The sequence below is a fragment of the Urocitellus parryii genome, chromosome 1 (genome assembly GCF_045843805.1).
Source record: "Urocitellus parryii isolate mUroPar1 chromosome 1, mUroPar1.hap1, whole genome shotgun sequence".
In the NCBI taxonomy this organism is placed as follows: Eukaryota; Metazoa; Chordata; class Mammalia; order Rodentia; family Sciuridae; genus Urocitellus; species Urocitellus parryii.
In genome coordinates, this window is record NC_135531.1 from 188,478,134 (window position 1) to 188,503,579 (window position 25,446).

Sequence of the window (25,446 nt, forward strand, 5' to 3'; positions counted from 1 at the left end):
AGTAAAGTCAGAAATTGGTAACAAAAGGAAATCTGGGGAATTCACAAATATGTGAAAATTAAACCACATACTCAAAAAGAACTGGTGGTTCGAAAAGAAGTCACAAGGAAGTTAGAACATACTGTGAGATAAACATGAAAACACAACCAACAGAAACTTTATGCATGCATCGCAATTAAAAATGAAACTTGTAACTGTTAATGTTTATATTAAAAGAAAGACCTCAAATCAATAACCTAAACTTACACCTTAAAAAAGTTAGAAAAAAATTTAAGCCCAAAGCAAACTGAAGAAAAGAAACAATAGAGATGAGTGGAAGGAAATTACAAGGTAGAATTATAGAAATGAGCTAGAAAACAGGAACACCATAAATTTTTTTTACATCAATGAAACAAAAGTTAATTTTTGAAAAGATCAACAAAGCTAGTCTACCCAAGGGAAAAAAGAGACAAACAACCATAACAGAGTCTAAACAGACCTATAAAAATCAAGGAGACTGAATTAAAAATGAAAAACCTCTCACAAATAAAAAGTCCTCTACCATATGGTTTCAAACATAAAAAACTAACAATAATGATTATCAATTCATTCCGAAGCCAGTATAAATAACTCTGATACCAAAACCAGAAAAAGACAACACAAGAAAATTGCAGATCAATATCCCTTGTGAATACAGATGTAAAATTTATTAGCACAATACTAGCAAATATAATCTAGAACATGAAAAAAGGAATATACTCCATGAACACATGGGATATGTATTCATAATACAAAAAAGTAGGTTCAGAATACAAAACCAACCAATGCAATAAATCAGATTAATAGAATATAGGATAAAAATCACATAATCATTTCAACAAAAAACGTGTAAAAATTCAACATGAGTAATACTCAAAAGACAACAAATAGAAGAGAATATCTTCTAGTTGATAAAGAACATCTATGAAAAATTCACAACTAACATCATACTTAATGGTGAAAGCCTAGATACATCCCCCCTAAAATCGGAAACAATCCAAGGATGTCTGGTCTTACTACTTCTATGTAATACTGTACTGGAGGTTTTAGTCAGAATATGAGGCAAGAAGATAAAAAGAACCCAGATTAGACAAGGAGTTTAGGTATACATATTTTAAGTGATGTATATTACACAGAAAAGTCTTAAATTCACAAAAACACAATTAGAACTATGAAACAAGTTCACCATGGTTACAGGATACAATATCAACACTAAAAAAATGAGGTGTATTTCTATATATTAACAATAAACATTTTGGAATGAAATTGAGAAATCAATTCCATTTATGATAGTATCAAAAACTGTAAAATAGTTAAGAATATTTAAATAAATGCAAGACTTGTGTGCTGAAAACTATGAAACAATTAATGAAATTAAAGTAGATCTAAATATACAAAAAGTCATCCCATAACCATGTTAATGGATGGGGAGACATTTTTAAGAAGCCAAACTACCCCCCAAAGTAATCTATAGATTGAATGCAATCTCTGTCAAAACTCTAATGGCCTCTTTTCAGAAATGGAAATGCTGATCCTCAAATTCATATGGAACTGCAATGGGCCCTAAATAGCGAAAACAATATTGACTACAAAACTTATTAAGCTACAGTAATCAAAATGGTTTAGTGCTGGCACAAGGATAGAGATCAATGGGATAGAATTAAGAGTCCACAAATAGACCCAAACATCTATGATGGACTGATTTTTCACAAAAGTGCAAAGACAATTCAATGGACAAAGAATAGTCTTCAACAATTGGTGCTATATGAGTGGATATCCACATAGCAAACCATGAAGTTGAACCACTTCCTAACATAATACACAACACACAAAAATTAGTTCATCATGGATCAAAGATATAAAAGTCTCAGAAAGAAAGGGATGTGGATATTTTCATTACTTTGGATTAGGCAACAAGTTTCCTAACATGGCATTATAAGTAGAAGCAACAAAAGAAAAATTAATGGGACTTCATCAAAATTTAAACATTTTCCCAGTGACTTGGGAAGCTGAAGCAGGAAGGATCACAAGTTCAAGACCAGTCTCACCAACTTAGTGAGACCTGTCTTGAAATAAAAAATTAAATTAAATTTAAAAAAAAAAGGCTGGGGAATATAGCACCCCCCCCCACCCCACATCAGGTTCAATTCCTAGTACTGCCAAAGAAAAATGTTAAAAATTGTGTGCATCAAAGGATACTGGGTATCAAGGGCTGGGTGTATAGCTCAGTTGGTAGAGTGCTTGCCTTGCATGCACAAGGCCCTGGGTTCAATCCCCAGCACCACAAAAAAAAAAAAAAAAAATCTGCTTACTGAGGACATTGTCAAGATAATGAAAAGCCAACTAAAGAATGGGAGAAAACTTTTGCAAGTCTGACATATCTAATAAGGAACTACTGTAACAATAGACAACTAATTCAATCATAAAATGAACAAAGGATTTAAAAAGACATTTCTCCAAAGACAAATAAGCACTTGAGAAGATGCTTAATAACATGTCACTAGAAAAATGTAAATCAAAAGCCCAATGACATAACACTTTACACCCAGCAGGATGGATAAGCAAAACAACAAGGACTAGTGGTGGTGAAAATGTAGAGAAAGGGGTACCATAAGAATCACATTATTGGGCGGGGGCAGGGTTGTGGCTCAGTGGTAGAGCACTTGCCTAGTATGCGTGAGGCACTGGGTTCAATCCCTGGCACCACATAAAATTAAAACAAATAAAATAAAGGTATTGTGTCCATCTATAAATAAATAAATAATGTTTATTAAAAAAAATTATCGCTCCTACAAATACATCCAAGAGACCTGAAAATATGACCACACAAAAACCTGCACTAATATTCAATAAGAGCCCCAAAGTGGAAACCCAAAAGTCTATCGATTAATGAATGAATAAACAACATGATAGATTCATCAATGAAATACAATTAACCATTATTCAGTCCTTCAACCCTGGACTTTCCAGACTCCAGAACTGTGAAGAATAAATTCTTCATAAATTACCCAGGCTGTGGCATTCAATTATAGAAGCAGAAAATGAACTAGAGGGGAAAAGGAAGGGAAGAATAAGGGGAGAGAGGAAAGAAATAACAGAGATGTTCTATGAATAACTGGAAATCATCTGTCCATACAGAAGAGCAAGAGCCTCAGCTCAAGTCACAATAGCTACTACAGAAATTCCAGGTTCAATAGTATCAGATATTATGATTTTTTTCAAAAAGCCAAATTCAATTTTTAATGTGAGACCTCCCCACTTCAAAATATCAATTTTATTCATATTTTTACAAAAATATTGTATGCATTCTTTCATGCTACCATCTTGCAGCCACTCTACTGGAGGATCACACAGTTTGAAAAAATAAATTCAACATTACAACAGTTCTAAGTTCTTAGCAGTTATATTATTTTGCTCTATGTTGTTGGTTTTTTTTTACTATTTTTTTTAGTTGTAGATGGACACAATATTTTTATTTTTATTTATTTACTTATATGTGATGCTGAGGATCAAACCCAGGGCCTCACACATGCAAGGGAAGCACTCTACCACTGAGCTACAACCCCAGCGCCCCCAGCCCTATTTTGCACTTTATTTAGAGATAGGGTCTCACTGAGTTGCTTAGCACCTCACTTTTACTGAGGCTGATTTTGAACTCCCGAGCTGGTTATTATAGGCACGTACAACCGCGCCTGGCCAGATGCTAGTTTGTAGTATTTATCCCCACTAAGAGAAATCAAATTATGGCTGAGATATTGCTGATTCTAAGTATGAAGCAGGTAACTACAAAATGAGCCTGCAACATCTTACTGATAATAAAAGTGGAAAGAAGATTTTTCTTCAGTAGAATGTCAACTAATAAATTATAATAGTACAATGACTAGAAAGATCACCATTTGGTAATTATCAATAGTAGATAATTCGTTAGTAGTAATAATCTAGCCAAGAAAAATCAATAAATGCTATAACTAGAGGGTGAAAGTGTTAAGATCACTAGTAATAGGCATATTAAAATCAAATACCATCTGATAGGGAACAATGAGATACCATATCACCTCTGTGACATAAAAGTAGACATGAATTGAATCCTGGGGAAGCATCAGGCAAACTCCAACGAGGACTATTCCAAAATTAACTGCTCTTTAATCTCAAAACTGTCAGGATCATCAGATGTGGTGGCAAAGAGCTGCAATCAATTATTCATGAGGCTGATGCAGGAGGATCTCAAGTTCAAGGTCAGTCTGGGCAACTTATTAGCAAGATCCCCCACCACTTCTCAAAAATAAAATTTTTTAAAGTATTGGGGTTGTAGTTCAATAGTAGAGTTTCTGCTTAGCATGTGTGAGGTCTTTGGTTCAATACCTTTACAAAAAAAAAAAAAAGTCAAGATCATGAAAATCAAGAATATATTAAAGAACTATTTCAAAATAAAAGACACCAAAAAATGGGGCTAGGGTTGTGGCTTAGTGGTAGAGCACTTGCTTTGCACACATGAGGCACTGGGTTCGATCCTCAGCACCACATAAAAATAAATAAAATATTTTGTCCATCTACAAATAAAAATATATTTTTAAAAAAGACAACAAAAAAGACACAAACAACATCTAAATGAAAAATATAGCTCTAGATTAAATTATTTTGCTAAAAATTAAGCATTATTAGGTCCACCAAAAAAATTGACAGGTTTTGTGAATTAGATAACTATCGTAGCTATGTTAAAATTTTCTGATTTTGAAGTGTTCTGAGTATGAAAGTAAATATCCTTATTGATAACAATTAAAAACTGAAGAGTTTTGGGATAATGGGACCTCATGTTAGCAAGTTACTCTCAAACGATTCAAAAAACTTTTTTCTTTATACTGGTTTTGCAACTTCAAGAGATAAAAATTATTTCAAAAGAAAAACAATTTGAAAAACAATATAATACCTCTTCCTCCCCGCAGGTTTCTCCACTTCATCAAAAAGCACATTTTTCTAGTTACACAAAATAAGAAGTTTGGAATATTCTTGATTCCACTCATTCTCTCATGTTAACATTCAAATTAATCAGCAAATCCTGATATGTATACGTATATGTGTATGTACCATTATCACTCTAAACTATGATCATATCAGGCATGGATTTTTTTGTTTTGTTTTGTTTTTGGTACCAAGGATTGAACCCAGGAACACTTAAACACTGAGCCACATCCCCAGCCCTTTTTTGTATTTTATTTAGAGGTAAGGTCTTTCTGAGTTGATTAGGGCCTGGCTAAATTGCTGAGGCTGGCTTAGAACTCAGAATCTTCCTGCCTCTGCCTCCCAAGCCACTAGGAGTGTGTGCCACGATGCCTGGGTATGCATGGATTATTGAAAGAGATTTTTAACTAACCTGTTTTTACTCCAAGCCCTCATACAATTCATTTTCTATACAGTAATAAGAATCATCTTTTAAAAAAAGAAGGCAGAGGCAAGTTCTAGCCCGGCTTGGACAACTTGGCAAGACTCTCAGCAACTCAGCTGCTTTCTTAAAATAAAAACATCTGGGGATAGAGCTTAGTGGTAAAGTGCCCCTGGGTTCAATCCTCAGTACTAAAAGTAAATAAATAAAGTAGTCAGAGAATGTTAATAGCTCTTTCTCTGCTCTTAACTACCACTAGAGTCCAATCACACCTTGAATATATCCAAAAGTCCTTGCCATGGTGTACATTATACACAAAAGGAAAGGATGACAGTAGTTTTCATCAGGAACAATATAAGTTAAAAGACAGGGGAACATTTTTTTTGGGGGGGGTGCGGTGCTAGGGATTGAACCCAGTAGTGCTTTACCATTCAGCTACACCCCAGTCCTAAATTACTTAGGGCCTCACTAAATTGCTGAGGCTGGCCTTGAAACTTGTAATCCTCCTGCCTCAGTCTCCCAAATCACTGGGATTACAGGAATGTGTTACCAGCTGTAACAACATCTTTAAAGTACTGAAAGAGAAAAAAAAGAAAAAAGATAAACACCAACCTACAATTCTAGATCCAGGAAACATCTGTTAAAAAGGAGAAATAAAGACTTTTCCAGATATTAAAAACAAAAAAAAATCCCTGAAGAAACTCATGTCCAGAGATCCAACATGGCGGCGGGCGCGGAGAGATCAAGTCTCTGACCTCTTCAGCTGCGCAGGCATAGGGAGTCGTAAACTGTCTAAATGCTGTTTGCTCAGGATCACTAGGCAATGCTGAGCTGACGTGGATCTGGGACGAACAGTTTGGGCCTCTCAGAACACACACCGAGCCCGGATCAGCTGCATTCAAGCTCCGGTTCGCCTGCTTCTCGTGACTCAGCACGAACCATCCTGCTGAAATAACTGGTCGGCCCTTCTGAACTTAAAGAGGTAAAAGCCAACCAAGCATTCATAGGCAGTGGCCACAGGATTGAAACGGGGCTTGGGAGAGACAGTCAGACCCACCTGTTGCATTGGTCACCCAGCAAAGGGAACGAACGGTCAACATTTGCATGGGATACCACCATGGCAGAGAACTGACGTCACGGGCGGAGGAGATAACTTCATTGAAACCAGCAGCGACAGGTGTGTAATCCCCTAGCCATCCTTCTCCACACAGCGGGGGAAACCTTAAGGGCCCCTCCCAGCTCTCCCGTGAGCGAGATAGCCAGACTGAGGGAATCAGGAGTGGCGCGGAACTCCCGGCTACCGCTCCCACCAGTGCTGACAACTGAGGTCTCTTGCACCAGCTACCGAGGGCGTGGCTACCGGAGGGCAAGCAAATTCGCTGGGGGTTCTCAGCCCCAAGCTCTACAAACTTAGGGTCTGAGGGAGGCAAACAGGGAGAGTGTGCCCAGGCGTTCATGAAAACAGGGCTCCCAGGAGCAGCAGACCTGGCGGGTAGCCAGTATTGTGGTGAGTGTCACAGGTGAGCGGGGCCTGGCTTGAGGAAACACAAGAGAAGGCCCTAGACACTCAGGATTGGAGACCCGCCCAGTCTGGGAGGAAGAGCTGCTGCACAGTGATTGGTTGCCACCTATTGAGAGAAGCTTGGCCCAGTGGGCACAGCTCCACCTACTGGAAGAGAAGTTAATCGAACTCTATGACTGCATTTATTATTATTATTTTTTATTTGGGGTATTTTTCATTTCATTTTCATTTTTTGTTGTTGTTCTTTAACTTTTTTAATGTTTTTAATTTTTTTTAATTTTTAATTTCATTATTATTTTTTTAATTTTAATTTTCATTTTTTATTATCATTATAATTTTTTTTAAAAAATTTCTTTCTTTATTTTCTATTTTTTTCGCTCTTTTGTCTTTTCATTTCTTTTCAATTTTCTTATTCCCCCTTCCTTGAATTCTACCTGCCTACTCTCATTCTCTTTAGTGACTTCTTCCCTTCCCTTCTAATATCTTTCCTCCCAAGCATCAAATAAATTTATAAGAGTAAACTGTAACTCAGCAGTCAAACAGAACAAGAAGTAACATAAGTAGCATAAAAAAGCAAGGAAGAAAAGGAGTACAAACAATGAAGGAAAGCCTAAATATTCAGGAGGACCTAGAGTCATCAGAAAAATGGTCATATAAAGAACTCAAGGAATACCTTAGACAAATGGAATGGAACCTTAAAGAGGATACGAGACAGCAAATCCGAACAGTGAAAGAACACATTGAAAATGAATTACATAAACAGATAAAAGAAGAAGTTAAGCATCTTTATCAGGAGATAGAGATTATAAAAAAAATCAATAATTCTAGAAATGAAGGAAACGATAAACCAAATTAAAAACTCAATTGAGAGTATCACTAACAGAGTGGAGCAAGAGAAACCAGAACGTCAGATAATGAAGACAAAATATATCATCTTGAAAAGAGTCTAGCCAACTCAGAAAGGCTGGAAAAAATCACGAGAAAAACATCCAAGAGATATGGGATAACATAAAAAAACCAAACTTACAAGTCATCGGGATAGAGGAAGGTACAGAGATTCAAACCAAGGGAATGAGTAACCTGCTGAATGAAATAATTACACAAAACTTCCCAGAAATAAAAAAGGAAATGGATATACAAATTGTAGATGCATACAGGACACCGAGCACACAAAATCACAGTAGACCAACACCAAGACACATTGTTATGGAGATAGCCAATATACAGAACAAAGAGAAAATATTAAAATCTACAAGAGAAAGGAGGCAGATTACATTCAGGGGTAAACCAATAAGGTTAACAATGGATTTTTTATCACAGACACTGAAAGCAAGAAGATCCTGGAACAACGTATTTCAAACACTGAAAGACAATGGATGCCAACCAAGAATTCTTTATCCAGCAGAATTAAGCTTCAGGTATGACAACGAAATAAAAATCTTTCATGATAAACAAAAGCTAAAAGAATTTGCAGCCAGAAAACCAGCATTGCAAAACATCTTGAGCAAAACACTACACGAGGAAGAAATGAAAAACAACAACCAAAACCATCAGTGGGAAGTGCCTCGGTAATCACAGAGGGCGGGGGGGAAAGCAAATCATGGGGAAACAAACTAAATTAAAAAAAAAAAAAGATAAATAATCAAACATGGCTGGCAGTACAAACCATATATCAATAGTAACTCTAAACGTTAATGGCTTAAACTCTCCAATAAAGCGACACAGGCTGGTAACATGGATTAAAAAAATAAATCCAACAATATGTTGCCTCCAGGAGACACATCTGATTGGAAAAGACATACATAGGCTGAAGGTGAAAGGTTGGGAAAAAATATACCACGCACACGGTCCTCGTAAGCAAGCACGGGTGGCCATCCTCATATCGAATAAAATCGACTTCAAGACTAAGTTAATCAAAAGGGATAAGGAAGGACATTATATACTGTTAAAAGGAACCATTCACCAACAAGACATAACAATTATCAATATTTATGCACCAAATAATGGTGCTGCGACGTTCATAAAACAAATTCTCCTTAAGTTCAATAATCAAATAGACCACAATAATTATGGGTGACTTCAACACATCTCTCTCACCATTGGACAGATCCTCCAAACAAAAGTTGAATAAAGAAACTATAGAACTCAATGTCACAATCAATAACCTAGACTTAACTGACATATATAGAATATATCAACCATCATCAAGTGGATATACTTTTTTCTCAGCAGCACATGGATCCTTCTCAAAAGGTCTGCCTCACCCCACTCCCCCTTATTGTCATCTCCAGGGGTGAAAGCTTGGTCAGGCCACTCTCCCTGTAGTGTGCTCTCCTATGGCCAGACAACACCTCTGACATGTGATTTGAGGGAAACAAAGCTAGACTCAAGACATGTCCAAGTTACACAGAAGGCAGATTGGACATTGAAGCTTCTCCAAAGCCTGTGTTTATCCACACTTACATCATACTTCTAAATGCCTCTTGATACATGTATGTCTGGAGAAATAAAAATGTGAGAGAGAAAGAGTTGTGTACTTCACATATGCTAGCTGTTTTCTATTCTTGTATAAAAAAAATCAATGATCTTATCAGAAAAACGAAATAAAACATTTATAGTAAATAAAAAAAAGACCATATATTATGCCATAGGGCAACCGTCAGTAAATATAAAGGGGTGGAGACGATACCATGCATTTTATCTGATCATAATGGAATGAAACTGGAAATCAATGATAAAAGAAGGAAGGAAAACTCATACATCACATGGAAAATGAACAATATGTTACTGAATGATCAATGGGTTACAGAAGACATAAAGGAGGAAATCAAAAAATTCTTAGAGATAAATGAAAATACAGACACAACATATAGGAATCTATGGGACATAATGAAAGCAGTTTTAAGAGGGAAATTCATCACCTGAAGGTCATTCCTCAAAAAAAGGAAAAACCAACAAATAAATGAGCTCACACTTCATCTCAAAGCCCTAGAAAAGGAAGAGCAAAACAACAGCAAATGTAGCAGAAGGCAAGAAATAATTAAAATCAGAGCAGAAATCAACAAAATTGAAACCAGAGAAAAAATTAACAAAACTAAAAAATTTGTTAAAAAATTAACAAAACTAAAAGTTGGTTCTTCGAAAAACTAAATAAGATCTTCCTTTAGCCATGCTAATGAAGAGAAGAAGAGAGAGAACTCAAATTACTAACATACAAGATGAAAAAGGCAATATCACAACAGATGCTACAGAAATACAGAAGATAATTAGAAATTATTTTGAAAACCTATATTCCAATAAAATAGAAGATAGTGAAGACATTGATAAATTCCTTAAGTCGTATGATTTGCCCAGACTGAGTCAGGAGGATACACACAATTTGAACAGACCAATATCAATGGATGAAATTGAAGAAGCAATCAAAAGACTACCAACCAAGAAAAGCCCAGGACCGGATGGGTATACAGCGGAGTTTTACAAAACCTTTAAAGAAGAATTAATACCAATACTTTTCAAGTTATTTCAGGAAATAGAAAAAGAGGGAGCTCTTCCAAATTCATTCTATGAGGCCAACATCACCCTGATTCTGAAACCAGACAAAGACACCTCAAAGAAAGAAAACTACAGACCAATATCTCTGATGAACCTAGATGCAAAAATCCTCAATAAAATTCTGGCGAATCGGATACAAAGGCACATCAAAAAAATTGTGCACCATGATCAAGTAGGAGTCATCCCTGGGATGCAAGGATGGTTCAATATACGGAAATCAATAAATGTTATTCACCACATCAATAGACTTAAAGATAAGAACCATATGATCATCTCGATAGATGCGGAAAAAGCATTTGACAAAGTACAGCATCCCTTTATGTTCAAAACATTAGAAAAACTAGGGATAACAGGAACTTTCCTCGACATTGTAAAAGCTATCCTATGCTAAGCCTCGGTCTAGCATCATTCTGAATGGAGAAAAATTGAAGGCATTCCCTCTAAAATCTGGAACAAGACAGGGATGCCCTCTATCACCACTTCTATTCAATATAGTTCTTGAAACACTGGCCAGAGCAATTAGACAGATGAAAGAAATTAAAGGCATAAAAATAGGAAAAGAAGAACTTAAATTATCACTATTTGCGGATGACATGATTCTATACCTAGAAGACCCAAAAGGGTCTACAAAAAAACTACTAGAACTAATAAATGAATTCAGCAAAGTGGCAGGATATAAAATCAGCACGCATAAATCAAAGGCATTTCTGTATATCAGCGACAAAACTTCTGAAACGGAAATGAGGAAAAACACTCCATTCACAATATCCTCAAAAAAAATAAAATACTTGGGAATCAACCTAACAAAAGAGGTGAAAGATTTATACAATGAAAACTACAGAACCCTAAAAAGAGAAGTAGAAGAAGATCTCAGAAGATGGAAAAATATACCCTGTTCATGGATAGGCAGAACTAACATCATCAAAACGGCGATATTACCAAAAGCTCTCTATAGGTTTAATGCAATGCCAATCAAAATCCCAGCGGCATTTCTTGTAGAAATAGATAAAGCAATCATGAAATTCATATGGAAAAACAAAAGACCCAGAATAGCAAAAGCAATTCTAAGCAGGAAGTGTGAATCTGGAGGTATAGCGATACCAGATTTCAAACTGTACTACAGAGCAATAGTAACAAAAACAGCATGGTACTGGTACCAAAACAGGCGGGTGGACCAATGGTACAGAATAGAGGACACAGAGACTAATCCACAAAGCTACAACTATCTTATATTTGATAAAGGAGCTAAAAGCATGCAATGGAGGAAGGATAGCATCTTCAACAAATGGTGTTGGGAAGACTGGAAATCCATATGCAACAAAATGAAACTGAATCCCCTCCTCTCGCCATGCACAAAAGTTAACTCAAAGTGGATCAAGGAGCTAGATATTAAATCAGAGACTCTGCGCCTGATAGAAGAAAAAGTTGGCTCCGATCTACATATTGTGGGGTCGGGCTCCAAATTCCTTAATAGGACACCCATAGCACAAGAGTTAATAACAAGAATCAACAAATGGGACTTACTTAAACTGAAAAGTTTTTTCTCAGCAAGAGAAACAATAAGAGAGGTAAATAGGGAGCCTACATCCTGGGAACAAATTTTTACTCCTCACACTTCAGATAGAGCCCTAATATCCAGAGTATACAAAGAACTCAAAAAATTAGACAATAAGACAACAAATAACCCAATCAACAAATGGGCCAAGGACCTGAACAGACACTTCTAAGAGGAGGACATACAATCAATCAACAAGTACATGAAAAAATGCTCACCATCTCTAGCAGTCAGAGAAATGCAAATCAAAACCACCCTAAGATACCATCTCACTCCAGTAAGATTGGCAGCCATTATGAAGTCAAACAACAATAAGTGTTGGCGAGGATGTGGGGAAAAGGGTACTCTTGTACATTGCTGGTGGGACTGCAAATTGGTGCTGCCAATTTGGAAAGCAGTATGGAGATTCCTGGGAAAGCTGGGAATGGAACCACCATTTGACCCAGCTATTGCCCTTCTCGGACTATTCCCTGAAGACCTTAAAAGAGCATACTACAGGGATACTGCCACATTGATGTTCATAGCAGCACAATTCACAATTGCTAGACTGTGGAACCAACCCAGATGCCCTTCAATAGATGAATGGATAAAAAAAAAATGTGGCATTTATACACCATGGAGTATTACGCAGCACTAAAAAATGACAAAATCATGGAATTTGCAGGGAAATGGATGGCACTAGAGCAGATTATACTTAGTGAAGCTAGCCAATCCCTAAAAAACAAATACCAAATGTCTTCTTTGATATAATGAGAGCAACTAAGAATAGAGCAGGGAGGAAGAGCAGGAAGAAAAGATTAACATTAAACAGAGACATGAGGTGGGAGGGAAAGGGAGAGAAAAGGGAAATTGCATGGAAATGGAGGGAGACCCTCACTGTTATACAAAATTACATATAAGAGGTTGTGAGGGGAATGGGAAAATAAACAAGGAGAGAAATGAATTACAGTAAATGGGGTAGAGAGAGAAGATGGGAGGGGAGTGGAGGGAGGATAGTAGAGGATAGGAAAGGTAGCAGAATACAACAGTTACTAATAGGGCATTATGTAAAAATGTGGATGTGTAACCGATGTGATTCTGCAATCTGTATTTGGGGTAAAAATGGGAGTTTATAACCCACTTGAATCTAATGTATGAAATATGATATGTCAAGAGCTTTGTAATGTTTTGAACAACCAATAAAAAAAAGAAAAGAAAAAAAAAGAAACTCATGTCCAGAAGACGTGCACTGAAGGACCACAAAAGTTAAAGTAATTCAGGCGCTGGGGTTGTGGCTCAGTGGTAGAGCGCTCGCCTAGCATGCACAAGGCACTGGGTTGGATCCTCAGCACCACATAAATGTAAAATAAAGATATTGTGTCTACCTAAAAGCTAAAAAATAAATTTTTAAAAAAAGAAAGTCATTCAGGCAGAAGAAAAATTATCAGATGTAAATATGGCACAACAGAAAGATATGGATAGTATGGCCATTTGACAATATTAATTTTGCCTTTCCATGAATATGGGAAGGCTGGGAACATAGTTCAGTTGGTAAAATGCTTGCCTTGCATGCACAAGGCCCTGAGTTCAATTCCGGGCACCACAAAAAAAAAAAAAAATCAAGAGCATGGGAGATCTTTCCGTCTTCTAAAGTCTTCTTCAAGAAGAAGTTTTCATTATAGAGGTCTTTCACCTTTTTTGTTGATTTCCAAGATTTTTTTTTTTTTAGTCTATTGTGAATATGGGTAGTTTTCCTAATTTCTCCTTTAGAAGATTCATCACTAATGTATAGAAATGTATTTGATTCATGGGTATTGATTTTAAGTCCTGCTACTTTGCAGAATTCATTTATTAATTCTAGAAGACCGTTTTCTGGTCGAGTTTTTTGGATCCTCTAAGTATAGAATCATGTCATCAGCAAATAATGATAGCTTGAATTCTTCTTTTTCTATTTGTATCCCTTTAATTTCTTTCATCTAATTGCTCTGGCTAGAGTTTCAAGGACTATGTTGAACAGAAGTGATGAAAGAGGGCATCCCTGTCTTGTTTCAGGTTTTAGAGGGAATGCTTCCAATTTTTCTCCATTTAGAATGATGCTGGCCTTGGGTTTAGCATAGATAGCTTTTACAATGTTGAGGTCATCTTCCTACTATCCCTAGTTTTTCTAGTGCTTTGAACATGTCAAATGCTTTCTCTGAATCAGTTGATATAATCATGATTCTTATCTCTAAGTCTAGTGATGTGATGGATTATATTTACTGATTTCCGTATGTAGACCAATATGGTACAGAATAGAAGACACAGTGAAAAACCCACATAAATGTAGTTATCTCTTACTAAACAAAGGCTCAAAAAACATACATTGGAGAAAAGATAACCTCTTCAACAAATGGTGCTGGGAGAACTGAAAATCCAATATGCAGCAAATGAAACTAATCCTATCTCTCACCCTGCACAAAACTCAACTCCAAGTGGACCAAGGACATAGTAATTAGACCAGAAACCCTGCACCTACCTAATGGAGGAAAAGGCAGACCCAAATCTTTATCACGTGGAATTAGGTCCTGACTTCCTTAATAAGACTCCTAAAGAACAAGAAATAAAATCAAGAATTAGGGCCGGGGTTGTGGCTCAGTGGTAAAGCGCTTGCCTAGCATGCTTGAGGCACTGAGTTCGATCCCTGAATAAAAATAAAATAAAAAAGGTATTGTGTCCATCTACAACTAAAAAAAAATCAATAATTAATAAATGGAATGGACTCAAACTAAAAAGCTTTTTCTCAGTAAAAGAAACAATCAATGAGGTGAAGAGAGAGTCTACATTTTGAGAGCAAATTTTTGCCACACACGTCAGAGCACTAATCTCCAGGATATATAAAGAACTCAAAAAACTTAACACCAAAAAAACGAACAACCCAATCAATAAATGGGTTAAAAAGCTGAACAGACACTTCTTAGAAGATATACATCCGATCAACAATATATGAAAAAAAAGTTCAACATCTCTAGCAATTAGAGAAATCAAATTAGCAAATCAAAACTTCTCTAAGATTTCATCTCACCCCAGTCAGAATGGCAGTTGGAGAGGATGTAGGTGAAAAGGTACACTCATACATTGCTGGTGGAACTGCAAATTGGTGCAATCAATATGGAAAGTGGTATGGAGAATCCTTAGAAAACTTGGAATGGAACCACCATTTGACTCAGCTATCCCACTCCTCGATCTGTATACAAAGAACAAAATCAGCATACCAAAGTAATGCAGCCACATCAATGTTCATAGCAGCTGAATTCACAATAGCTAAACTGTGGAACCAACCTAGATGTCCTTCAATAGATGAATAGATAAACAAACTGTGGTATATATAGAAAATGGAATATTACTCAGCATTAAAAGAATAAAATTATAGCATTTGCAGGTAAATGGATGGAGTTGGAGAATATCATGCTAAGCGAAGTAAGCCAATCCCCAAAAAACCAAATGCCAAATGCTTTCTCCGATAAGTGAATGCTAATCCATAATGGGGGAGGGCATGAAAAAAATGGAGGAACTTTGGGCAAAGAAGAGGCAGGGGTGAAGAGGAGGGTGGGGGCAAGAAAGATGGTGGAATGAGATGGACATCATTACCCTAAGTACATGTATGAATGCACATATGGTGCAGTGCTACATCATGTACAACCAGAGAAATGAAAAGTTTTGCAATTGTGTACAATGAATCAAAATGCATTCTGCTGTCATATATACCTAATTAAAATAAATTAATAAAAAAAGAAATGGAGAGCATGAGAAATGTTATATAGATATATTTCTTCCTATTCTAAAATCCTCTTTAAATAATAACTATATTATGAAGTTGAACATATAAAAATGAAAAGCATCACAACTATATAGTAAAGGTCAGAAAAGGGAGGGGAATAATTGTAGTATACTGTTTAAGTTTCTTTTTATTCTACATGACATAAATTCTAAAAATATAAAATGGCAAATGACAAAATATTTTAAAGAAATGCATACCTATAAACAATAGATGAAATGGACAAATTTCTTAAAAGAAACAAATTACCAAAGGTCACCAAAGAAAAATATAACCTGAGAAGTCCTATATCTACTAAAGAAACAATCTTGGTGACCTTGAAGTATAGAAAATAATTCTTTTCATTCCCCTGATAGTATCTTTTGGATAATAAAAGCACTAATTTTTTTTAGCTCTAATCTTTCTAAAAATGCACTGAACTTCACTAAAATTAAAAACTTACTCTTCAAAAGGCACCAGTAAGAAACTGAAAACAGAGCCACAGACTAATAGAATGTATGTACAAAACATATCTGGCATAGCATTTGTGTCTCAAGAATACATAAATACTCTTATAACCCAAAGAAAAAAAGACAATCCAATAAATAAATGGGCAAAAGATTCAGACATAAACATCACCAAAGAAGATATATGGATAGCAAATAAACACATGAAAGATGCTCAATATTGTTAGTGAAAATGGAAATGGAAATATAAATCGAAACCACAAGATTCCCAAAGCCTGGCCATCCAAAGTGCTGACAAGTAAAATGTTCATACTTCTAATGAGAATGTTAAGTGGTACAACCACTTTGGAAAACAGTTTGGCAGTTTCTTACAAAACTACATATGTTTTATGTTTAACCCTGCAATCATGCTTCTGAGTATTTACCCAAATGAGCTGAATACTTACATACATCTACTTAAAAGCCCTGAACACAATTATTTAAAATTGCAAAAAAAAAAAAAATGGAAACAAACCTTCTGTAGGCAAGAGGATAAACAAATTGTGGCACATAATACAATAGAATAGTATTCAGGAAATAAAAAGAAATGAACTATCAAGGCACAAAAGACACAGAAACTTAAATGCGTATTGCTAAGTGAAAAAAGGATATACATACTGTGTGATTCCAAATGTATAACATTCCAGTTATGTAAGGGCTGGAGATTTACCTCAGTAGTTCAGCACATGCTTAGCACACATGAAACTCTGGGTTCAATTCTCAGCACCAAAATAATAATAAAGATAATAATTATGTTAGGTAAAAGAAGGCAGACTCCCCCCCACAAAGAGTATTTGTATGACTCCATTTACATAAAATTCTAGAAAATGCATACTAATTTACAGTGACAGAATGTAGATTATTGCTTACTTAGGAACAATGAATTAAAGTAAGATGGTAAAGGAATACAAAAGGGCCTGAGTAAACTCTTGAAGGTGACAGATGTTTATTATCTTGTGATGTGTGATGTTTTCACAGGCATATACATGTATCAAAGTTTGCCAAATTATATAATTTAATGTCAGGTCTACTAAATGTCACTTATCTCAATCAAGTTACAAAAAAAAATCCATTCTTTAATGCTACTAGGTACACAACTCTAAAATTGATTTAGGCTAATTTATGAGTCATACTGCAAGTCTCATTATCTTACAGAAAGTTCCCCTTTTATGTGTATATGTGTGTTACACTGGGTACTGAACCTAGGTCCTTGTGCATTCTATAGGCAAGCACTTAACACTGAGCTAGCTACATCCTTGACACTCACCCCTTCCTTTTTTGGGGGGTACTGGGCTCAGAAACTATATCTACTTCATATGATTGTTACAAGGTTAAAAGAATTATTATTTGTAAAGCATTTAGAATAACCAAGCATAACGAACACACATATAAACACACACACAAAGCTAAAAATTTAGTTCAGCATTTGGACCAAATCTTGTTCAGAATCCACTTTTACATATTTTGTACTGCTTCTCATTTATTTGCTTATTTAATATACAGGCACATGTTAAATGGTGTACTATATGATAAACTATGTACCAATGCACTCCCCTCACTCCTTCAAAAATTAAATTCTAAAATCCTTTAAAATTCTAAAATCCTTCCAAAGTTTAAAAAATACACAAAACTTTATACCTTAGCCCTGGTATAAAAAAAAACAAAAAAACAATAACCAGGAGCTAAAGGTATAGCTCAATGGTAGAGCACTTGCCTGGCATGTGTGGGGCACTAGGTTTGATCCTAAGCACCACATAAACACAAATAAATAAAATAAAGGTATTGTGTCCATCTACAACTAAAAAAAAAAAAAAAAAACCAACCAGGACTACCTTCAAATTAGATTTATATTGAGCATATTCACATTTTGGTGGTAGGAGTTGCAAACTTTCTATTGTTCATTATATCATCAAAACTCCCAAATAATATCAAACACAGTACTGTTCACTCAGACCTCTGGAGTCAGTACATGCTACCTAAACCTCACACTCCAACAAAAACCCAAACCCAGTCAATTCTCATCAAAGCAACTCCTACAGTCTTCTTCAATTCATGCTTTGTAAAAAGGTTCTTTTCCTAGCTGTCTTCACTAATGTAAATTGCTTTTGGTAGGAAATATTATTTACACATGCATATCTTCTACAGCACCTAACAACACTTAGCACATAGTAGCCACTAACAAGCACCTTAAATAAACAAACCTCAAGTTTAACTCCTTACAATAATAAAAATATCTGCTTTCTCCCAAAGGACTGAAATCAAGACTGAACTGTGTTGGGATTTGGGCAGTGGGGCCTTTATTCTCATTCTTATAGATGGAAAATGGAGGGATAAAAAGGTTAGTTAACTGTTTTAGCTCAATTCTGAATTAGAGCTAAGGATCAGGACTATCTATCAAGTGACTTTCCCAAGTCAAATGGCTGGAAAATGGCAGTGCTGAGATTCTACTCTTTGATAACTCATTTGAGACACAAGTTAGGAGTAAAGATGACTAAAGAGGGGAGATGGGTTTTCAGGGGATGGTCTTAGTTTCCACTCATCTCTCCCTCCTCTTCAATAATCATTATTCCTAACATGCATCTCAAAACCACTTATTCAAGAAATTGTTTCCAATTAAGTTCACTGCCACTCTCAGCACGCTGCACCTCATTTGTGGGCATGGTCTCCCACCTATCCAGTTTGGAATTTATTTATTTATTCTTTGGCCAAACTGAGGCTTTTTCTATTTACTTCTTGTTTTCATTAGGCTAGACTGACAGCTAGGTATGCTTCATTCCTATAAGACCAACAGTAGTATTGCCATCACTACTTAATTAAATATAGCTTTATTATATGAATATTATGCTATTACTTACAAATTTTATATTTACTATGAATGTTTAGAATATTTATATTCATATTATTATATTAAATACTCCCATAATACTCACTGCATCACATTTTCACATATGTAGGGAAAACCATATACTTCAGTTTGCTAAGGACAGTCCCAGTTTATTTATTTATTTTTATTTATTTTTCAGTTGTAGTTGGACACAATATATTTTATTTATTTATTTGTTATTTATTTATTTATTTATTTATTCATTCATTCATTCTTATGTGGTGCTGAGGATCCAACCTGGAGCCTCGCACGTGCTAGGCAAGCTCTTCTGAGCCACAACCCCAGCCCCCCAGTTTATTTTTTTTAACTAAGGATATTTAAAAACAAAAAACACTTTACTGAGGTATGACTACAATGCAAAAGGCTGTCTATATTTCATGTATACAACCTAAAAAGATAGGAGAAAAATATACACCCATGAAACCATCAGCACAATATACGCCCAGGATAATTATTAAATCAGCTTTCTTACACACTCGAAAGTACCCATGTATGGCTAATAAGTTATATGGCCACCTTAATAAATACATGTCCCCCACCAGAATGAAGCTCTACAATTACAGAAACAATGACTGATTTAACTGTTTATCCTCAGGGTTAACACAGAAAAGGTAATAATGTAATTTTGGTAATAATGCAAGTGAACAACTAAAACTATAAATTGCTGAAAGCCTTATTTTACTGACACCTGACACCCTTTGACATATTATAGGATTTAATTTGATCAGAATTCCCTACTTGGAAGGCAGGAGGATCACAAATGGGAGGCCAGCCTGGACAACTTAATGAAACCCTGTCTCAAAAATAAAATGAAAAGGGCTGAGGATATACCTCAGTGGTAGAGTGCCCCTGGGTTCAACCCCCAGTACCACTTAATAGTAAAAAGAAACACTAATATGAATATCCAAAAGCCATTATATATGTTCTAATATCACAATAAAACAGCATAATTAGTAAGACACCCAGATAGCCTCCTATTTCTGGTTATACAGCAAAAGACAGGTAATATTTTTAAAACATTGAAAGGAGAATAACTATCAATCTAGACTGTCACCGACAATTAATATATTTGAGAACTGAGCTAAAAACTTCAGACAAGCAAAAACAGTTTACCACTAAGCATAAAGAAACTTCTTCTAAAAGATGTGCTTCAAAAAAAGTGATTCCAGAAGAACACAATCTAGCAAGAAATTGATAAATGTAATAAATTTAAATATTAATTGTAGAGAAGAAGAAAAATGTTTAATTTGGGCAACTGGTAGGAATGGTATAGAATTATAATACTTAACTATGGCATATAAGCTAAAAGGGGATGACTTAATTATTCACCCACAGTGGGAACTTTTTCCAGACACTCCCTTCTCCTGGAAACCTACGCCTTCTACCACTTACCACCTCAACCACTCTCTTGATATAGTGTCAAATCAGCAGGGTGGGCCCACACCATTCCCATAACTGATGGTCCAGAGGTGGGCAACCAACCCAAGCCAAGTTAAACATAAGAATCTCTAGAAATTACATATAGATGACAAAAAGCAGAAAAGGATAGGAGTCAGAATCAGGGCTCCACTTGCCTTGTGGATGCATACTTTTTGCCTGTGCTGTCTGAAATACTTACCTTTTTCTACTTGTCCAATCCATCTTTTAAGGACCCAGCTCAATGCCTCCCTGTCCTCTTCGACAAATCATCTTTCCATTTATAAATTAGAGCAGAAAAGAATTAAGATCTGTGAACTGTCAGTGTGCTAGGCATTTCACATACAGTATCACTTAAGCCCTAATTATACTGGACTGACAGCATTTGCTATCTCTCCATTCAAGGTCATTTTTCTTAAAGGTTATAACTTCACATAATAGCTTCCTAACTAGTCCATGTTTACATGTGTTCTCTGCAGCCAGACTGCAATATCCTCAAACAAAGGAACTACATATTATATTCTTATCTCCACTCATCTTCTCTCTTCTTGCCATCTCCTTCCAAAATGTATCCTTCCTATTTATCAATCTTTTCTCCTTACTACTGCAATTACTACTGATAATAAAAGCTACTGTCTACAATGGCTTGCTTTGTGCTGACACTCTGCTAAATGCTTTACACACATTTCATTTAACCTAACAATCCTATAAGGTAGATATCATTTCCCCATATTACAGAAGGGGAAACAGGCTTGGAAAGCTTAAGCAAACTTGCTCTTCACAATAGAGCCTAGACCTAGAAAATACCATTGTGGATCCCCACAATTTTAACATCCTCCATTGTTTTGTTTTGTTTCTCCCTTAACTGCTGTGGCAGTGTTACTATGTCAACCTGGTTAAGTTCAAACTACATTTTCCAGAATCTTCTTTCAAATAAGCAAATTACTCTCTGAAGATGGCTGTTGGACAGAAATACCAGAGTTGCCAACAGATTCTACCATATTTCTGTTCTCCCCTACTCTGCATATAGCTCTCCTTCCTGATTGCCAAATGTGTCAAACAGCAACTCCAAGTCCATCACCATCAAAGCCTGACTTAGGACCAAAAGAGACAGCTGTGCAAAAGTAACAGCTCTTCACAGACTTTCCATCAGCTCCACCATGTGCCCCATTCCAGCAGCTGGGAATACAAGGTTTCAGATTCACCTGCAAATTCCAACTTGCCACTATACCATGGCTTCAAGAAATCACATGAGAGATTTTTCTCTGATTTCTGAGTTTCTCCCACAACTATATAAGGTCTTAACTCCTTTCATAAAGTCCTATTTTCAAGATAACATAGTGGCTTTGCTTCCTTGACTGAACTCTTAGACGACATACATATGCAAGTTTCCCCCCAATCAACTTACTGAACAAGAAATCTCTGCAACTTGCCTTCTGAGATCCTCCTGCATATCCAAATCTAGGCCCACTCAGTCCTTCCTTGCTTTGTTTTACCAGTTCTGCACTGCCCATTTTTGTTTCTTTGGAATGCAAGATTCTATACCTTCCTAATTAATCCTCCCATTAACAAAAAAGCAAGCAAGACTTAATGGAGAGCCAGTGCCTGTGATCCCAGTGACTCCAGAGGGCTGAGGCAGAAGGATCGTGAGTTCAAAGCCAGCTCAAAGCGAGGCACTAAGCAACTCAGTGAAACCCTGTCTCTAAATAAAACACAAAACAGAGCTGGGGCTGGGGCTGAGTAGTTGATGCCCCTGAGTTCAATCCCCAGTACCAAACAAAGATTTAATGGAGAGAATGCTAGCTAAAGTGGGTATCAGATTAGCAAATATCAATACCTATTTACTCAGAACAAGGTTAGCTAAGAACACTGAAGGGTAATCCTATGCTTTGGTTAGAGACATGAGAATAGAAAAAGGAAAAGCAATGACACAGAAAAATTCTGAGAAGAAAAATATTGGTTGATGTATAGTTTATCCTAAAGTTTTGTCCCCTGGAAGCAGGGAAGAGCTGCTTTTTAAAATGTAATTAAGTTTAGGCTTATCCAAGTGTCTCCCTAAATTATTTTTAAGTTTCTACTGGACATAAAAGACTGTATAGAATGAACAACTTTTCCAATACTTTTTTTTTCCTTTTCCAAAAAGATCCCCTATTATTAACTAAAGTGTTTAAACACATTTCCAAAAATGTGTTTCAGTAGTCTTGGTTCTCCACTCTTAATATCAGAATAATTCAGTTCTTCTCTGGTGGTTTCCAGGGCTCCATGCTTACTAGCTTGGTTTTTAGTACTCAACTTTCCCACAAGTGATTCTATGTCTTTGGCATACATAATCTTACCTTGTTACTTAATAAAGAAAAGATTATTGTATTCTAAGATGGTGCAAAATTCATTAATTAGCATCACAAAATTTTATCCCTTGGTCATGGGTTACTGGATATTGCCTTAGGGTTGGAAGTTTTACTCTGGGAAGTGCCTGAGGAATTTCTGGCCTAGAGTTCTCCTAAAGGGAGTACCCTCCTCCCTCCACAAACACAAAGCAAAAATAAACTTTTGTGTTCTGGACTACTGAGATGTGGGAGTTAGTGTTCACAGCCTACTCAAAATGAGTCTAAATTTTAATGAAAATTTTTAATGTTTATCCTACTCAAGAAATTGTATCATCACTTCTCTAGCAATATACATTAAGCTCTTCCAAATTATTTTCTCCTAGAGTGAACACAATTTCCATACCATTTATTTAAAATAGATCAGTTGAGCCCAGCACAGTGGCACATGCTTGTAATTCCAGTGAACTGGGAGGCTGAGATAAGAGGATGGAAAGCTTGAGGCCAGCCTCAGCAACTTAGCAAGGCCCCAATCAACTGAATGAAACCCTGTCTCAAAATACAAATTTCAAAAAGGGCTGGGGATGTGGCTCAGTGGTAAAGTATCTCTGGGTTCAATTCCTAGTACCAAAAAATAAAATAAATCAGCTTATTCTCATCCTACTGAAAATTTTATGTAATAGAAAGACATCATTAAGGTTTACTCAAGTACTGATCAGAACTCTATGGCTTAGTAATTACAAAAGATGAGAGGTAAGAACATCTAGATCTAAGAGGGTTGTTTTAGCTATGTTGACCCATCGCAGAAGATTCCAGTGCACATATTCCCACAGAGAATGTTGCATATAATGAGAACATGTGAGCAATGTGGAAGCCACAAGAGGGTTAGGAACCCTTGCTCTAACTGAAAGAGCCATACAAAATCCCAACCAGACTATTTGAGTCTGAGCAAGATCCTTCACATCTCTGAGCCAGTTTCTGCACATGTAAAATAGGATAATAGGATCAACCATGCTTACTGTAAAATTAAAAATTCTGGAGTGAGGGCTGGCAGTGATAAGAGTCCTTGCCTAGCAAGGCCCTGCATTCAATCTCTAGCAGCGCGCGCGCATGCACGCGCACACACACACACACACACACACACACACACACAGTAGAATGAAGTTTCTGGCATATAGGAGACACTCAAATATTACTTCTCCTACCTCCCAAAATACAGTCTGAAATTTATAAAAAGAAGGGTGATGGCCTTCAAGGCCAGAAGACATGCCTTCTGAAACAGGAACAAAAAGCCAAAGGAGACCAGGCTGAGATGCAAAACAAGGATGTGATAAAAAGGAAATGGGAGAGGTTAAGGATTGCCAAGATTAACAGAGATTCAAATGCATAACTAAAATACTCATATGAGATTTAAAATATTATTTCATTTGTCTCAGAAGGTTATAAAGAACAAAACAATGGAGTAGCATGGAGGTCAAACCCAAGAAAATCTACTAAAATGAAAAGTAAAATAACAAAGAGATGAAAATGTTGAGAGAAGATGACAGATAAGATAATGGAGATCTAATCTAAAAACCTCACATTCTAAAGGAACTAGAACACAAAGAAAAACCACAGACATTTAAAAAAGAATACTCTTCAAAGAGCTGAAACAAAATTGAGATGATTATGTAGCTTTGAATCTTTGGTTTAAATATTTATTTAATAATAGATACATATACTCAGAGATACCAGAAGGCAAAGCAACAGTATTTTCTCATCCAACTTCCTTAACAAATTTGACAAATTTGACAAATACTAATTTGACAATTAATAAACATTCACAACTAGTTAAGCTTACATTTTTGCTCCCATAAACTTATCAAGAATTATGTTCATGACTTGTAATAATTAATTAAATATATAAACTAATGAAACAGTGAATGTAAAAAGTTGTTTCTATGAAAATGAAAATTATGTCAAATATCTAAAAAGACCCAAAGTCTAAAAAAAAAAATTATTATTAAATGAGTTATAGGTGAATCAACTGTAAAAGACTAGATAGAAAGATCACATAACTCTAGATGGATCATATACTCAGACTGCTTTACATTTCTGTTTTTTAAACAAAATAAAATATTTAAGATAAAAATGGGGGCTGGGATTGTGGCTCAGCGGTAGAGTGCTCGCCTAGCACCGGCAGGACCCAGGTTCGATCCTCAGCACCACATAAAAATAAAGGCATTGTGTTGAGTCCATCTACACCTAAGAAATAAATATTAAAAAAAAGATAAAAATGTGTCATTTTATTCCCCTGAAATTAGAACTTTTTAAATTAAACTGAACACTACCAACCCTAATCATATTAAGTAAGAGAGCATCTATGTACATCAAAATAAAGACATGAACTGCGTGGATTGTGGAATATTTTTACAAAAACTGAATTGATTTTTTATTTGATTTTTTGAACACTTACATGCTAGATATTGTGTTATGCATTATCCCATTTAAATTTCATAACAAGGCTGGGGATGTGGC

At 35.9% G+C, this 25,446-nt stretch overlaps 1 protein-coding gene and 1 non-coding gene across 2 annotated transcripts in view; one reads left to right on the forward strand and one right to left on the reverse strand.

Annotated features, from left to right (window-relative positions):
* Map3k2 (mitogen-activated protein kinase kinase kinase 2) overlaps positions 1-25,446 on the reverse strand; it is a 74,106-nt gene that overhangs the window by 42,753 nt on the left and 5,907 nt on the right. The window lies entirely within an intron of this gene.
* Trnaa-ugc (transfer RNA alanine (anticodon UGC)) lies at positions 2,232-2,305 on the forward strand. Its single transcript has one exon. It is a non-coding gene; the product is annotated as a tRNA-Ala (tRNA).